The 18,744-nt window shown below is 44.4% G+C and overlaps 1 protein-coding gene across 2 annotated transcripts in view; it reads right to left on the reverse strand.

Annotated features, from left to right (window-relative positions):
* Nucleotides 1-14,886, reverse strand: part of gpd2 (glycerol-3-phosphate dehydrogenase 2 (mitochondrial)) — a 128,814-nt gene extending 113,928 nt beyond the window's left edge. For both annotated transcript variants that reach the window (XM_060827233.1, XM_060827232.1), the window contains exon 1: nt 14,778-14,886. The gene's annotated coding sequence lies outside the window, so the exon portion shown is untranslated. The remainder of the gene's footprint in view (nt 1-14,777) is intronic.
* Nucleotides 14,887-18,744: the final 3,858 nt, after the last annotated feature.

The raw sequence follows: 18,744 nt of genomic DNA on the forward strand, positions 1-18,744 counted from the left end.
TGTATAATTTTTTGCAAGATCTCCCCACTTTCAAAATTCTACTCCCCTTGAAATAAACACCATCAGTCCATATGCCTTCCCCATTAGCTGCTGAACTTGAATGCTCACTTGTAGTGATTCATGCACGAGGACTTCCTAATCCCTCAGTCCTGCAGTTTTCTGCAGTCTCTCTCTATTCGGTTCTCATGACAAGAAGGATACTGATAAAGAGTACAGAAGCTCAGAGAGACAATCAATTTCCTACGGAAGATATTGCAAAAGCAGCAAGGCAGAATTTTAGCTCACTCTGAGCAGAAGCCATGCAAGTTATTTCTCATTCCAGATAATATCAGGAAATGGCAGGAATCCTGATTCTCAAAATTGAAATCAATCACCCTCCAATGAACAGGGGTGGGGAAGAGTGCACTGGGGCTCTGATCCCTGATATCATGGAAGAAACTGACTTGATCCCTGATGGATGTATGGAAATTCCATGGTGAGGAAGAATGTATGCTTGGAGAGACAGTAAGGAAAACATTGGCTTACTTGCCTTCATTGCTCAGACCTAGATTAGAGTAGTGTTGGAAAAGCACAGTAGGCCAGGCAGCATCTGAGGAGCAGGAAAATCGAAGTTTCAGGCAAAAGCCCTTCAGAAGGAATGAAGGCATGGGAGCCTCCAGAGAGATAAATGGGAGGGGAGTGGGGCTGAGGAGAAGGTAGCAAAGAGTGTAATAGGTGAATGGGGGTGCGGATGGAGGTGATAGGTCAGAGAGGAGGGTGGAGCAGATAGGCCGGAAGGAAAATTGGCTGGCAGGACAGGTCATGAGGGTGGAGCTCGGGTAAGGTGGTGGGAGGGGAAATGAAGAAACTGGTGAAGTCCACATTGATGCCCTGGGGTTGAAGTGTTCCGAGGTGGAAGATGAGGGTGTTCTTCTCATTTCCCCTCCCCCCACCTTACCCGAGCTCCAACCTTCCAACTCAGCACCATCCCCATGATCTGTCCTACCTGCTTATCTTCCTTCCCACCTATCCGCTCCACCCTCCTCTCTGACCTATCACCTCCATCCCCACTCCTAATCACCCATTGTAGTCTTTGCTACCTTCTCCCCAGCCTCACCCCTCTCCCATTTATCTCTCTACCCCAGAGGCTCCCTGCCTTCATTCCTGATGAAGGGCTTTTGCCTGAAACGTCGATTTTCCAGCTCCTCGGATGCTGCCTGACCTGCTGTGTTTTTCCAGCACCACTCTAATCTAGACTCTGATTTCCAGCATCTGTAGTCCTCACTTTTGCCCTTCATTGCTCAGACCACTGAGTACATGAGTTGGTACATCATGTTGCGTTTTACAGGATATTGATAAGGCCATTTTTGGAGTGCTGTGCACAGCTCCTGTAGCCCTGCTTTGGGATGATATTATTAAGTTGGAGAGGGTGCAGAAAAGATCTTCAAGGATGTTAACAAGACTGGAGGTTTGAGTTATAAGGAGAGGCTGGATGGGCTAGGACTTTTTACATTGGAGTAGGTTGAGAGATAACCTTTTAGAGGTTTATAAAATCATGAGAGGCATAGATAACGTGAATGGCAAAGGTCTTTTCCCTAGGGTAGGGGAATTCAAAACCAGACAGCATATTTTTTAAGGTGAGAGGAGAAATGTTTTAAAAAGGTCTTAGGAGTAACTTTTTCACACAGAAGATGGTTCGTATGAACTGCCTGAGGTAGTGATAGATGCAGTACAGTTATAACATTTAAAAGACAGGTACACAAATAGGGAAGGTTTAGAAAGATATGGGCCAAACACAGGTAAATAGGACTAGTTCAGTTGGGAAACCAGGTCAGCATAGTCGAGTTGCCGCTTCTTCTGAACCATAAGCAGGGCTGTAAAAGCTCATTTCCTTCCAAAGAGCAATCTTCGCATTCCTTTACTGAAAGATTACCCCTGGAAGATAAATCAAGACTGCAGCATGGTCAGCCCATCTTGGGGAGTATGTTAGCCACCCAGCCCCATTGACAAGAGTTTTTTTGCATTTAAATTTTTACAGCTCTCCCCACCCATTTGATTGAAGTGTGCAAGCAAAAAATTCCATCAAGTTTAGTATTTATGACATCAGTCCAAGCAATACTATTGGATTCATCTGAAGAAGAACACCAGCAACAGCCCTGGTTACTAAATGTTACCACTTTTACTAAGCCCCTTCAACAATGTGCAGGGTTAAATCATAGAATCCCTACAGTGCAAAAAGAAGCCATTTGGCCCATCGGGCCTGCACCGAGCCTCTGAAGAGCATCCAAACGAAACCCAGCCCCCTCCATCCCTGTAACCCCACATTTCGCATGGTCAAACCATCTAACTTGCACATTATTGAACTGTGTGCAAAACCAGAACACTCAGCAAAACCCCATGCAGGGAGAATGTGCAAACTTCACACACCTAAGGTTGGATTTGAATCCTGTGAGACAGCAGTGCTAACCGCTGAGATACCATGTCGCCCCTAAACGGGATTTAATGTTACCCCAATGGTTGTAACAAATGGGTCACCCATTTATAATACAAAAACAAAGTGAAAGAGAAATTCAGCAGATCTGGCAGTGTGAATATATTAGACACTCAGATAACATGATATTTCAAAGCAATTCCTTTTGCAAATGAACATTATAAATTATATAAATGCAATTTTTTGTCTGGAATGTTCTATGCATTTTTTTAGAAATTTAACTTTCGTATTAGTTAGATTTTGTATTATTATGCTGGTGTGAACATTCATTGTGGTGTAAAGTCCATCAAAACCATAGGGATGGAGGGTGGCTAATGTTGTGCCTTTATTTAAAAAAGGCTGGAAGGAGAAGCCTGGTAACTACAGACCTATGAGCCTGACATTGGTGATGGATAAGTTGTTAGAGGTGATTCGGAAAGATGGGACTTACAACCATTTGGAGTGGCAAGGACTGATTAGGAATTTTCAGCATGGTTTTGTACAAGGGGAATAGTGTCTCACAAACTTGACTGAGTTATTTGAAGAAGTAACCAAGAAGATTGATGAGGGCAGAGCGATAGACGTGGTTTACAGTGACAAAAAGTGTGGCACTCGAAAAGCATAGTTCCATCAGGACTTTCATCAGGAAAGTGAGGGGAAGAGGGCTGATAAAGGGCTTATGCCTGAAACACTGACTCTCCTGCTCCTCGGATGCTGCCTGACCCGCTGTGCTTTTCCAGCACCACACTTTTCAACTCTGACTCTTCAGCATCTGCAGTCCTCACTTTCTCCCAGTTGTGTACAGGGAATTTAGTAAAACCTTTCACAAATTTCCACATGGTAGGCTATTAAGTAAGATAGATTACAAAGGATTCAAGAAGAACTTTCCAATTGGACACAAACTTGGGAGAGTTGTTTTTTGGACTGGAGGCCTGTGACCAGCAGCGTTCCACAGGGATCGGTGCTGGGTCTACATTTGTTTGTCATTTTTTTTTACATGGTCATGATGAGAAAATAGGGGGCATAGTTAGTAAGTTTGCAAATGACACCAAAATTGGAACTATTGTGGACAATGGAAAAGGTTATCTCAGTGTATAAAGAGATTTTGATCAATTGGGTCAATGTGGTGAGCAGTGTCATATGGAGTTTAATTTGGATAAATCCGAGATATTGCTTTTTGGTAAAACGAACAAAGGCCGGACTTACACAATTGATAGTAGGGCCTGAAGTAGTGTTGTAAGACAGAGAGAGCTAAGGGTTCACGTACATAATTCTTTGAAATTTGCAACACAGGTAAACAGGGTGGTTAAAGAGGCATTTGGCACGCTTGCCTTCATTCCTCAGACTTTTGAGTATAGGAGTTGGGAAGTCATGTTGTGGTTGTACAGCATGTAGGTGAGGCCTTTTCTGCAGTGCTGTGTGCAGTTCTGGTTTCCCAGCTATGGGAATGATATTATAAAATTGGATAGGATTCAGAAAAGATTTACCAGGATGTTGCCAGGAATGGAGGGTTTGAGTTATAAAAATAGGTTGGATAAGCTAGGACTTTGTTCACTGTAGCAGAGGAGGTTCAGAGTGACCTTATAGTGGTTTATAAAATAAAGAGAGACAGAAATAAAGTGAATAGCAAAAAGGATATTTTCCCTAGGGTAGGGGGAGTTCAAAACTAGGGGACATATTTTCAGGTGAGTGGAGTAAGTTTTAAAAAGGACATGAAGAGCAACTTTCATTTTTAACAGAGGATGGTTCATGTGTGAAATGAACTGCCAGAGGAAGTGATGGATATTGGTACAGTTAAAAAACATTTGGATAAGTACATGAATAGGAAGGGTTTGGAGGACTAAACGCAGGCAGGTGGGACTAGTTTAGTTTGGGAACATGGTCGGTGTGGACAAGTTGGACCGAAGGGTCTATTTCTATGCTCTGCGACTCTATAAAAAAGCTAAAAAAGTAGTATTACACATTGTAGCTTGGAGTTCTGAGAGTGCAGCATGAAAAAGTTACATACTGATCAAACTCACTTAGCCGACGTCTAGTTTCAGATAACGTTTCCATCTAACTTCAATAGAAATGGGTGCAACTCAGCAATTGCTGACTGTAATAACAAGAATGGCCCAAGGAAGGTAATGAATCCACAATATATATTTTGTCTGTAAGTATCAAAATTTCAGTTTCAATTTTTTGATCCACATTCATGCAGTGCCTTTTCAGAATATCCAGAAATTCTGTTTAATATGTTGGATTGATATTTATAGTATGTTTAATGTATATTTATAATGCTCAAAAATTTACAGTAAAAACAAATATAGCTACACCTGAAAATTTGGTTTCACTATTCTGAGATCTTGACAAAAGCCTAACAGGGAATGCTAATTTCAGATTTAAGAGACAGGTTTTACAGGGGGAGATTCATTGGGGTAAAGAGTTTAATGGGTTGCCATAAAAGATCAAGGAGACTTGGACATACAGCAGTTATCTAAGAAATTACCTTACATACTCGCATAAAAGTCAAAGTCAATCTCATGCAAAAGTCAACCCCTTATTTTTGGCCAAAAAATCTGGAATTTTCTATATATCTTGTGTAAAAGTCGACTCTAGTTATTCACAGCTAAGAGATCAAAATGAGTCAACGTATTATCCAGTACGTAAACGTTACGATGAGGAAATGAATTTTTTTGTGCTATTGTGTGTTTTGGCACAATTCACACCAATTTGGCATGAAGGCTTAAGACTATTAGTTCAGAGACAAGCTTCCTTTTTTTGTGCAGCTCAACTGAGCTCAGTTCCACTGTAGCACTCATGGAATACAGTCATTAAACCTAGTCGAGGTTTTGAAATGTTTTCATCTTGTATAAAACTGCATACAGCACCATTTAAACTAAAAGTTATTGAAGTTGCAGAGATGACAAAAAACCGTGGTAGCAGGGTGGCTCAGTGGTTAGTACAGCGGCAGCACAGTGCCAGGGATCCGAGTTCAATTCCAGCCTCGGGCAACTATCTGTGTGGAGTTTGCATATTCTCCCCGTGTCTGTGTGGGTTTCCTCTGGGTGCACTGGTTTCCTCTGTCAGTCACAAAGATGTGCAGGTTCGATGAATTAGCCATGATAAATTGCCCATAGTGTTCAGGGATGTGTTAGTTAGGGGTAAAATGTACAGTAATGGGTTTGGGTGGGATACTCTTCAGAGGATTGGTGTGGACTTGTTGGGCCGAAGGGCTCGTTTCCACACTGTAGGGATTCTGTGTAGCAGCAAGACAGCTTTGCATTTCAAAAAAACATGTGAGAGGCTGGGGAAAGATATTAAACCAACTTCAGACAATGTCAAAACGTAGGTGTGTAAACCTAGCAAGTGATCACAACTGGAGAAAAAGCTTACTTAGTGGGTACTTGAAAATCATCAAAATGGAAAATGTGTCGGTCGTGAAGCCATCTAAATCCTTGCGCGAAACAAATCAAAGAAATGTGGAATTTTGGATTTTAAGGCAAGTGCTGGATGGTGCACAAGGTTCATGAGAAGGCATGACTTAGTATTTTCAGCAGAGAACTAAGGTTGCACAAAAGCTGCCGAATGAATTTGAAGAAATTATATTACAGTTTCACTAATTTGTAATCAGAAATCCGCAGAAGGAAGGCTACAAGTGCTGGAGAATCAAACTGTGAGCCAAAAATAAGAAATACAGTGTTGGTGAAGAGGATTGGCCATGAGAAAAGTAGTTTATTTTAGTTATTTCTCGTATCGCTGATGGCCCTTAGTTAAAACCGATGGTTGTTTTTAAGAGAAAAATATTGCAAAAGGAGAAATTTCCAAAAGCAATTGTCATCCATATGCATCCACAAGGCTGGATGAATGAAGGTGGATGTAGAAAATGGATAAAGGAAGTTTGGAATTTATGACCTGGCAGGCTAGGCAAGGAAAAGAGTTTGCTTGTCTGGGGCCAGTTTAGATCACATCTAATGAAGAATGTTATTGGTAACATAGCTGTAATTCCCAGCAGACTTACAAACATTTTGCAACCAGCAGATGTTGGTATCAATAAGCCATTTCAGACACATGATGAGAATGAAGTGGAATAACTGGATGCGTAATGGAGAAAAAAACATCCAAGAAAGGTGGCAGTATGCAGGCTCCATCACTGCCACTGATCTGTGAATAGATTGTTGATTCATGGAAGGAAGTAAAAGTTGACACTATTTTCAAATCATTCAGGAAATATGGAGCTTCAAATGCATTAGTCGGTACAGAGGACGATAATCTTTGGGATGACATCGACGAAGAAGAAAAAGCGGATGATGTCCTACCGCTAACTATGGACAGTAAAGATGAAGAGAATCCATATGATAAAATTCATCCTACTGATTATGAAGTTTTATTCAGTGCTAAAGATGTTGAACAGTATGATTTTTACAGGATTTTAATGCACTTTTATATTTGATATGTTTAATTTAAGATGTACCATGTAATTGTAACTTAAAGCCGTAATCATATTTCTACTTCACTTTTTATATGTATAAATAAAAGATCAATTCATTTTTGTTTCTACTGTCTTTATCTGGCAATTACTGTTATTTGTTGCATTATTTTTCCTTTATTCATTTAGAGATCAATTGAGCTTCTGCTAATATATGAAATGATATTTTCGGCTGTAGCATAAATTTCAGCCCCTTAAAAGTAGTATCCATGTAATAGTCGACCCCATAAATTTAACCTTAAAAAATCTTAAAAAATGGACTTTTACATAAATATAAATGGTAATTAACATCAAAATTTTGCAATCTATTAAGCCACTTCATTGGTTTGCATCTAGATTAAGTTTATCTCTGGGTGCAAATGCAAATTCCAATCTGAAGTCTTAAATAAAACATCGCAAGGCTTTTCACAGAATCTTAATAATCATAGCATGCAGGGAGGCCATTTGACCCAACATGTATGCACCAGCTCTCCAACTGAGCAATTTTTTAAAATGCAATTCTCCTCTTCTTCTCTGTAATCCTGCACAATCTTATTTTCAAGATAACAGGATAACTCCCTTCTGAATGTTTCAATGGAACCTGCCTTCATTTTCCACCGAGCAGTGAATTCTAGACTGACCAAGAGCTGAAAAAAGATTTCCTTACATCATGTGTTTACTTTTCAATCACTTTACCTCTGTGCCACCTCATTCGCAATACTCAGACATATAAACAGTTTCTATCTAATTTGTCCACACTGGTGATGATTTTGAATACCTCTATAAATCTCTTCTCAACTTTATTTTCTCTAAGGAGAATAATCCTAACTCCTCCAATCTATCTTCACTATTGAAGTTCTGTATGTCTGGAACCACTCTTGTAAACCTCTTTTGCACTGTGTCCAATTCTTCATGTCCTTCATAAAGTGAGGCAGCTAGAACTGAGTGCAACACTCCGATTGAAGCTGCACTAGTGTCCTGTACAAGTTCAACATGTTCCTTACTCTACTATGCCTCTACTAATAAAGCCTAGCATTCTGTACTCTTTATTAACCTGCCCTGCCACCTTCAATTGCCTTTGCACATTTCCACATAGACGTCCCTCTGCTCCTGAATCCCTTTTAGAGTTTGCCTCTTCATCGTCTTCCCGGCAAAATTAATTATTTCACATTTTGCCGTAATGAACTTCAGATTCCATTTGTCTGTCCCTTCCACCAACCAATGACTTTTTAAAAAGTGTGATAAAACAAAATATGACAGAAGCCACAGAAGGAAATACTAGATGAATTGACCAAATGCTTGGTCAAGCAGGCAGGATTCAAGGAATCCTGGAGGAAAAGGAGGAATGTGAGCTTGAGAGGCAGAGGTTTTGAAAAGGAATTCCTGAACGCAAGGTCCAGACAATTAAACTGCAGCGAAAGTGAGGACTGCAATGCTAGAGATTAGAGTCGAGAGTGTGGTGCTGGTAAAGTACAGCAGGTCAGGCAGCATCCAAGGAGCAGGAGAATCAACATTTCGGGCAAAAGCCCTTCATCAGGAATCCTTACTCTGATGAAGGACTTTTGCCCGAAACGTCTATTCGCCTGCTTCTTGGATGCTGCCTGACCTGCTGTACTTTTCCAGCACCACACTCTCGACAACTAAACTGCAGCGATGAATGGTGGAACAACTAAACTGGGAGGATGCAGGATAGGCCAGAACTGCAGGAATGCAAATGTATCGTAAAGCTGACAAACTGTGGAAACTACAGAGAGTGGTGAAGACATGAGATTTTAAAAAGAGGGATCAGGTGTAAGTATTAAATAGAATGGTGCTAACACATGAAGCAATCAAAAGTAGGATTCTCAGGCATTTCAAGTCACCAAACACAGTCCCACCAAAAAGATTAGTCAAGTTGTTCTCAGCTACACACTTGGAATTTGTTGTGACTCCTTCATGACCTGTCAATCACCAGGTTGTGGGAGGTGATGGTGTTGTCGACCTTTTGGCTCGGAATATGTGTAGTTCCTGAGGACCAGAGGAATAGATTCTGCTCAAGTGCTGCATATTCGGCGCAGCAGATGTGTGCTGACAGGGGAGATACCACGGGGGGTCGTGTTGCAAGTCGTCGGAGCTGCTGGACATCATTGCTGGATCGTGATAGGACTTTGAAGGTTCATTTGGTTGTGCTGACCTGCTCTTGGTGGATCTTCATGCTGGCTTCGGCCTAACTCCAATTCAGGTACCAGCCAACCTCAGAGCTATGGCCTCAGCATCCGCTCGCAGCCCAGGCCAGGGCATTCGCAACACAGTCAGGGTAACTGTGAAGAAGGTGGAGGAGCGTACACCAATCGATCAGACGGTGTTTGTCAAGAAGATTCTGCTAGAGCGCTGCGGGTTTGACGCAGTAGACGTGTACCACCTGCCTGCCTAACGAAGAACAAGGGACCCATGCAGTCATTTGGGCTCTGCTAACGCCTCAGCTAAATATATGGGCATATGATGGATAAATGTACAGATCTGCATATAAAAATGATAAATTCTGATCTCTGTATGTAAATGTTTACATATGTATGGCATGACCAACTGTACAGACCATCAAATTATTTTATGAATAAAGTATATTTTTGAAATAAAAAAAAGATGTGTACTGCCTGTAGGATTTCCCTGGGGCAGGCTATTTCAACATGACCTTCAGGAGCTGTTCGCAATTCTTCACGCTCCTTCAAGGAGAAGGGGAACCTCTGTTCTCTAACTTGTCAGCGGTCCCGTTGTGTGCGCTTCCTACGCGGAGGAGTCGGGTTGTTACAATCCACATATACAAACCTCACGTCCCAGCAGCGGATGTCCTGACCTTCCTGAGAAAATACATCCAGGTCGAGGGAGAAAGCACCGATGTGGTCGATCCTTTCGGGATCTGGACCAGCAAGCGGCAGGTCAGGATAACCCAGAGGGTTGATGTCAGTGGGAACATCTTCCACCCACCCTCCACCTTCGCAATCAGAGGAAGCAGAGGTTGCCTGATGTACACAGGGCAGCCGAAAGTGTGCCGAACCTGCGGGAGGTCAGGCCACATGGCGGCGGATTGTAAGGTGACAGTCTGTCGAAACTGCAAGCAAGAAGTCCACCCGACCAAAGAATGTAAGGAGGCCAAGAACTGTAATCTGTGCGGAGAGGCGGGCCAAGTGTACAAGGCCTGCCCAAGATGAGGGGCTGCCACATAGGCACAGATGGCCGGAGGTGGCAACACGAGCCATGGACCGCATAAGACCAGCAAGGTACCACAAACCAGCATGGGAACGGTGTCTGGTGGCACCCAGAAGGAAGGGCAGGCTGGAGCGGAGCAGACGGCAGACAGCGGGGAGGTGCAGCAGCCGATCCAAGCTCCTTCAAGACAGACGGAGGAAATGGAAGAGGAGGGAACAAAGGAGACAGAGAAATGGATTATTGTCAAAAACAGGAAGAGGAAACTTCGCAAGACCCCCAAAGCCACCCAGCAAAGGGGGAAATGACACCTATATAACGAGGATACAGGCAGCTCTTCGGATGGTGAGGACGGGCGCAAGGAGGGACTTCACCAGAGGAAGAGACAGTGCGCCACAGGGAAAAAGGTGGGCAGCACCACCCAGACAGGAAAAGACGATCCCTCTGAGGGGACGGGTAAAGACCACCCCCCACCCAGTGAGAACCAAGAGGTACCTACCGCCCTACAGCTCCACAGAACTGGACTGTGCGGACCCTGGGCCTGACCCGAAGAAACCAGAGTGGGGAAATGGCCCCAGCATGGAGTTGGACAGCTACCTTAGCCCTGGGAGGGCCCAGCAGTTTGCCGTCACCACGGGAATGGATACAGCTACCCCAGAGAGGCAAGACTAGCAGCAAATGGACACTGGTAACCTCGTAAACTGTTAAAATGGGGATAAGAATTGCCAGTATCAATGTGTGTAGCATCAAATCGGCTACGCGATGTGTTTCTACGATGGCCTTCCTGGCCAACATTAAAGCCGACGTCCTGTTTCTGCAGGAGTGTGGGATACCGCACTTCAGCAGCTACAGGAGATGTCGAGCTTGTGGGCCCATGGACCGTCAGTTTGGTCGGGGGGCAAACGATAGCCTGGCCTCCAGCTGGGTATCCTGTTGTGAGGAGGCAACTTCACCATCTCTGAGGTTAAGGAGGTGGTGGGCGGGTGCCTCCTAATCACCAAAGTTATGTACAGGAATGCTCTCCTGAGACTGATTAATATGTCTGCCCCAGTGGGTAAGAGTGATCGGTTGGCCGTCCTGCAGCAGCTTCCACTGTGGCTGGCTACGTCCAGGCTGGTCATTCTGGACAGATACTTTAACTGTATCATTGATGCAGATGGACGATCCGGCGGGGGGGACAGTAAACTGGACGCCACGGCCAGAGTCCTGATGGAAACAGACAAAGATGCCAAGCTACACGACGTCTTCAGCACTCCTGCAGACGGAGTGCAGCATAGATACACCTGGTCACGGTCAGACGGGTCTATCCGCTCAAGGATAGATTACTTGTTTGTGTCCTGAACGCTCTCGGTCAGATCCACCGACGTCAAGCTGGTGTTCTTCTCTTACCACTGCCTCCTGTTGGCTGACTGTCACCTACAGGACGAACTGGCTGGTAAGGGAACGTGGAAGATGAGCACAAAGCTGTTCACCCGGGAAACATTGAGGAGCTCAAGAGGGACTACGCAGGATGGAGAACCGTGAAGCCCCTCTTTGAATCCCCTGCAGACTGGTGGGAAACAGTAAAAGGGAACTTCAAGAGGTTTTTCATCCTCAAAGGTGTTCAGGAGGCGAGAGAGAGGCGGGGAAAACTGTCCCAACTCCAGGAAAGTATGCAGGACCTGCTCCTGCTGCAGACGATGGGGGTCGATGTCACGGAGGACCTCAAGGAGGTGAAGGGCCAGCAAGCCTCGCTCATTGCCTCAGAGACCTCCAAGATAATCTTCCGGTCCAGGGTCCGCTCAGTGGAGCAGGACGAGACGTGCTCACGTTTCTTCTTCCAGAAGGTGCACAAAGAGAGCTCCGTGCTCCACAGCCTGAAGGAAGAAGATGGCTCGATGATGTCATCTCAGGCTGACGTCATGAGGATTAGCAAATTCTTCTATGCCAGTCTGTATGACTCTTAACCAACCGACAGCGTGGCCTCCCAGTCATTCCTGTCCTCTATCATGGAGGTCTTAGATGACAGATCACGGGAGAGGCTGGACCAGCCGCTATCTCTGGATGTGCTGACCAAGGCCCTCGAGTCCTTTGAAAAGAATAAAACTCCTGGAAGTGACAGCTATTCGACAGAATAGGTCGAGCCCTATTCTGCTCTGTGAGACTTGATTGGCTAGGACCTGCTGGAGGTGTATGTCAGTATGCTTCGGGCAGGTACCATGAGTGAATCCATGAGGAAAGGCATCATTACCCTCATCTACAAGCAGAAGGGGGAGAGGGAGGAAATTAGAAATTGGAGACCAATCTCACTATTGAATATGGATTACAAAATTTTGTCAAAGGTAATCGCCAATTGGGTCAGGTCTGCTCTAGGGTCGGTGATTCACCCTGACTAAACCTGTGCTGTACTGGACAGGAAGGTCACTGAGAGTCTCGCCCTCCTTAGGGATACGATCGCCTATGTGCAGGACAGAGGGATGGACACCTGCCTAATCAGCCTGGACCAGGAGAAAGCCTTTGACAGGATATCACAGATGTTCTCTCCAAAATGGGCTTTGGGGAGGGAATCAGCAATTGGATCACACTGCTGTACACCAACATTGTCAGTACAGTCTCAATCAATGGCTGGGAATCAGACAGATTCCCAGTCCGATCTGGAGTCAGGCAGCGCTGCCCTCTCTCTCTTGCCTTGTTTGTGTGCTGCATAGAGCCATTTGCTGAGTCCATCAGGAAGGATTCGTGCCTGAGAGGGTGACTATTCCTGGCAGCGGGTGCCTACAAGTTAAAGCCTCCCTGTACATGGATGACGTCGCCGTTTTCTGAATGGATCCACTGTCCGTGCACAGACTCATGTGTATATGCGACCAGTTCAAACGGGCCTCGGGGACCAAGGTAAACCGAGGCAAGAGCGAGGCCATACTCTTCGGGAACTGGGCCGATCAATCCTCAATCCCCTTCACCATCAGGACCGACCACCTGAAGGTGCTGGGTATTTGGTATGGGGGGACTGGGGGGTTCGGCAAGTCTTGGGGGGAGCGTATCAAGAAAGTGAGGCAGAAACTGGGCAGATGGAAGCTACAGTCGCTCTCCATCGCAGGTAAAAACCTGATCATCAGGTGTGAGGCACTGTCATTGCTGTTATACGTGGTACAGGTCTGGCTTATTCCCAGAACCTGTGCCGCTGCAGTCACCCAAGCCATCTTCCATTTTATATGGAGATCAAAGATGGACTGGGTCTGAAGGGACTTGATGTTTAAAGATCTGGGCAATGGGGATAAAACACACCCAATGTGTGGCTGCATCAAGCTGTGCATGGATCCTCAGTATGCAAACACAAAGTGTCACTACGTATTGAGGTTCTACCTATCCCTGGTGTTGCGAAGGATGGGCCTGGCCTCACTGCCACAGAACGCTCTGAGTAGTTGGACCGTTCCATATCACCTGTCCTTCATAGATTCGTTAATGAAGAAAAACACTTTTGATCACAAGTCCATCAGGAAGTGGTCAGCACGTAGTGTCCTTGAGACCCTTCGGGAAAAGGACAGGGTGGATCCTATCGAGCGGTTCCCTGAGCAGACTGTCAAAGCCATTTGGCAGAATGCCTCGTCGTCAGAACTTTCCAACAAGCACCAAGACATGGCTTGGCTGGTGGTGAGAAGGGCTCTGCCTGTGAGATCCTTTATGCACGCCCGGACTCTCAGCCGCACCGCACGCTGCCCTCGAAGCAGCTGTGGGGGGGAGCGAGACTGTCACGCAACTCCTTCTGGAATGTGCCTATGCAGAAGAAGTCTGGAGAGGAATGCAGTGGTATTTGTCGAGGTTCGTCCCGAGCAGCGTCGTGACGTGGGACTCTGTGCTCTATGGTCTGTTCCCTGGGACGCACACCGAGACGAACATCAACTGTGCGCTCTTTGGGCGTCCGAAACCTGTTGATCTTCCAGCTGAAATGAGCTGACCCCGACTGAGTGTTGCGGACTGGCACATTCCAAAGTCCAGGACTACGTGTTGAGGGACGCGCTGAAGCTTGAGGCAGCTGCCGCCAAGGCGCGGTGGGGGAAAGACCACCATGTAATGTCTACCTGCCAAAGAACAGGGGACCCACCCAGTCACTTGGGCTCCACTGATGCCTCAGCAGAAGAGCTGGATAGTAAATGGACAGACTTGTATATAGGAAAAATACATTTCGATGTCTGTATGTAAAGCAATGTAATGTGTGTACAAGAATGGCATGACCAATTGTATAGAGATCCAAATAATTGTATGAATAAAGTATATTTTTTTAAATTAAAAAAAAAGTGATGGTGTTGTCACCTCCAGACTGACACCACTTCTTACCACTCTGAAGTTCAAGATTTCAGGGCCCCTTGTGCTGGGCGGGATCTACACTTTGTTCAGCAGCAGGCGGGGTACAAGAGAAAAGGGAAGTAGGAAAACAACCACTGAGGGCGGCCTTTACAGAACTTGTGCATGTTCACAGAAAGAAAGAAAGTCCCTAATAATTGCACGTACGAAACGGGTGGTGCTGCATAAGGTAAAAACTGGATGTGAAAGCTCGGTGAGCAGAAAACAACATCCCTGTGCCTCACTGGCCTTACCTGTGGCTAAATGTCGATCCTCACTGCCCGGACGCGGTACCAGTGCAGCAGGATGTTAAACCTACTGTATCGTTTCTCATCACCCCGCCTTATCAGCCCCACCGTTAACAATGTAGGTGCTCACCAAATCCTAGTGTCGGTCTCCTTCCTCGCTGCTTGAAAATTCCATCATCGGCAGCTCCGTAGAACAGGCTTCGTTTCACACAGCGTTCCCACTTTGAGGACCATGACCTTACTCAGAGATTGACAGCTCACGCTGCCCAACGGGACTGCGGCGATGCAGGCAATGTAGGCTGGCTCTCGTCTATACTGTACCAATCAGAGGCAGATAGGGAGTTTAATTAGACGTTATCTTAGCCCTGCCCCCTGTGTAATTCTGTACTGTATGTGGTCGAGTAAAGGCACTGTTGCTGATCACGGCATAATCTTTTCTTGTATATCTTTATTGAAATCAATAACCTGGTTACACCGCACCTCTTTATTTGATGGAATATAATTATCTGAAGTGTGCAATCCAAAACGTAGATCGCTTTGAGTCTGGAAGCTGTTCTCCATGTCTAAGTCCCTTCAAATCAAATGACGGGGATTTATATTAGTTACTCCTGTCTCAAATTGGGTGCATACTGTGCCAAATTCCTAGACCTAGAACAGCTAACCTAATACCTTTGGGAAACAACTGGCCAGAGCCCTCCATGTATCTCCCACTCCCTGCCCATCGTTATGTTTTGCAACACGGAAAGAGGTCCTTCAGCCGTTCTTTCTGCACGGTCATCAAGCCTCTATTTACCCTATTCATATGTTCCACAATAGTCTTGGTAGATACTTGTAATAGATACTTGAAGAGAGATGTTATCACTGGACTTTCATTTCTGGGGCAGGTGGGAATTTGAACCTGGGACTTCTGACCCACAGATAGGGCGCTACTGTTGTGCCAATCTTTGTAATAAAGGCCAATTCAATTAGCCTTCCTGATTACCTGTATTCTAGCTTTGTGTTTCATGCACGAGTACTGTCAAGTTCCTTTGTGTTGCAGTTTTCTCATTTAAGTAATATTCTGTTCTTTTGTTCTCCCTTTCAAAGTGAACAACTTCACAACTTCCCACATTATATTCCATTTGCCACCTTTTTGCCCACTTAGTTAACCTCTGTAAACTGTGCCTATTTTTGTGGCTGCAAATTTGCCACACTTCTTTCCTCCAGGTCATGAATATATATTGTAAACAGTTGTGGTACCACCACTGATCCCTGTAGAACCCCTCTGATTACCTGAACTCCTTACCCACACATGCTGTTTCCTGCCCATCAGCCAATTTTCTGTCCCTAACAAGACTTAACCTTTTGTTAGGTATCCTGTTGAATACCTTTTGTAAGTCCAAGTACAACACATTGGTTGACACTTGCTTGAAACACTCTAATAAATTAGTCAGACATGTTTTTCCTTTCATGAAGCCATGCTGACTCTGCTTGGTAAGAATATGATTTTACCAATATTCTGCTATTACTTCCCTAATAACTGGTTCCAACATTATTCCAACAATAGATATGAGGCCAATCAACCTACAGTTTCCAACTTTTTCCCTCCCTCCCTCCTTAAATAGGGTGTTCCATAGGCAGTTCTTCTTGTGGTCTGGTACATCTCCAGAATCTAATGACTTTGGAAAATTACAATCAATGCACCCACTATTTCTGTAGCTACCTCTTTTAGGATCCTAGGATGCAAATTTTCAGGGCCAGGGGACCTCTCTGTCTTCAGCCCTATTAGTTTGTCTATTACTATTTCTCTAGTGATGGTGATGGTACTTAATTCCTTCCCCGTATTCTTTAGTATTAGTGGGATGTTCCACTATAATGACTGATGCAAAACTAAAAGACTCTCTCCTGTTGCGTCTGGAAAGTTTTAGGTTAGCTTGTCTAACTTCAGATATTTGACGTAGTATTAACCCAAACTGATACAGGAGAAACCAATTATACAGGTGCCATTGTCATTTGATTTGGAGGGTCTTAGACATGGAGTTTCCAGGCTCAGCACAAATAGAAGAGTAGCAATCTACCTTTTGGATTCCACTCCTCAGATAATTACAAAACAGGAAGTGAAACCAGGACAACAGGTTTCAATAAATGATGATTATGCTGTGATCAGCAACAATAGTCACTCAACCACATACAGTTCAGACTTACTCACGGGGCAGTGATAAGATAACATACAATTAAAGAAAACTTCCTATCTGCCTTTGGTGCAGTAAAGATAAAAGCCAGCAACTCATAACCTCCCTGTTCTTGGATTCATGTCCCATTGTCTCCAAGGATCAGTGTGCATACACACCAAAGTCCCTCTGATCCTCTGTCCCATTTTAGGATCCTACTAGCTGATGATATTACTGATATTCAAGAAACAAAAGGAATACTGCACGAGTTTGGCCAGATAAAATCATGTCGATTATGTATGGTACTGGTATGGCTTGTATTGTTTGGCTAACAAAAAAAAATTTTGGACTCAAAATTTAAGAAAAAAAAATTCTTATAATTCTTATAACTCGTAAAATCAAAATATTGGTAAAAATTAAGAAAAAAAACATCAACAATGTGGCTACTCTGTGTCAGATATCGGATCAACTCCATTCTTACATCCCACTATCAGATATCATCCCAGAGCCAACATAATTCTAATAGTCAGTGAACCAAAACAAAGATACAGAAAATGAAACTGATTGGTGTTGAATAAACAGAAGAAAGACGGAGGCTATTAGATTTAACATAACTGTGCAGATCTGCTTAATTTAACTGAATGAAATAATCAAGAATCAATAAAACTTGTAGAGTCATAAGGCCAAATGATTAGATTAGATTACGTACAGTGTGGAAACAGGCCCTTCGGCCCAACAAGTCCACACCGACCCGCCGAAGCGCAACCCACCCATACCCCTACATTTACCCCTTACCTAACACTACGGGCAATTTAGCATGGCCAATTCACCTGATCCGCACATCTTTGGACTGTGGGAGGAAACCGGAGCATCCGGAGGAAACCCACGCAGACACGGGGAGAACGTGCAAACTCCACACAGTCAGTCGCCTGTGCAGGCGCTGTGAGGCAGCAGTGCTAACCACTGTGCCACCGTGCCGCCCACAAAGAGTGCCGCCATAGAGGTGTACAGCACAGAAACAGACTCTTCAGTCCAACTTGTCTATGCTGACCAGATATCCAAATCAAATTTAGTCCCATTTGTCAGCATTTGGCCCATTTCCCTCTAAACCCTTCCTAAACCAATACCCATCCAGGTGCCTTTTAAATGTTGTAATTGTTCCAGCCTCCACCACTTCCACTGGCTACTGATTTCATATATACACCACACTTTATATGAAAAGGTTGCTCCTCAGGTCCCTTTTATATCTTTCCCTTCTCACCTTAAACCTCAGCCCTCTAGTTTTGGACTCCCCCACCCCAGTGAAAAGACCTTTCCTATTTCCCGTATCCATGCCCATCATGATTGTACAAACTTCTACAAGGTCACCCTTCAGCACCCAATGCTGTAGGGAAAATAGCCCCAGTTTATTCAGCCTCTCCCCATATCTCAAACCCTTCAACCTTCGCAACTTCCTTATAAATCCTTTCAAAAATTTTTCAGGTTTCACAATATCCTTCCTGTAGGAGGGAGACGAGAATTGCACACAGTATTCCAATAGTGACTTACCACTGTCCCGCACAGCCGCAACATGACCTTCCAACTTCTATAATCTCTGCACAGGCTAATAAAGGCAAGCATACCCAACTAAGATATTTTCAGGAAGTAAAGCAGAGCTGATGGCAAAAGTGTAATGTTTGTGAAAAAGTCCATGGCTCCATAATTTCCAAAGTTTAAATCAGGAAATTATTGCTCTTCCCAAGGTAAAAGATAAGGTTTCACTCTTGAAAAACATCAATATGTGAAATGTCTTGAGAATACAATGGCAAGTGGTTGCCTCTATTTTCAAAATTAGAATAAGCACAAGTAATCATGCTGGCAAGGCCTTGTGCATCTATGGTGTTGACCTACAATTTGTTTCATCAAGATTCTTGGATACCAGAACCTCCTTAGCTTTGCCAAGTTTCA

Source organism: Hemiscyllium ocellatum, chromosome 7 (assembly GCF_020745735.1).
Source record: "Hemiscyllium ocellatum isolate sHemOce1 chromosome 7, sHemOce1.pat.X.cur, whole genome shotgun sequence".
NCBI lineage: Eukaryota > Metazoa > Chordata > Chondrichthyes > Orectolobiformes > Hemiscylliidae > Hemiscyllium > Hemiscyllium ocellatum.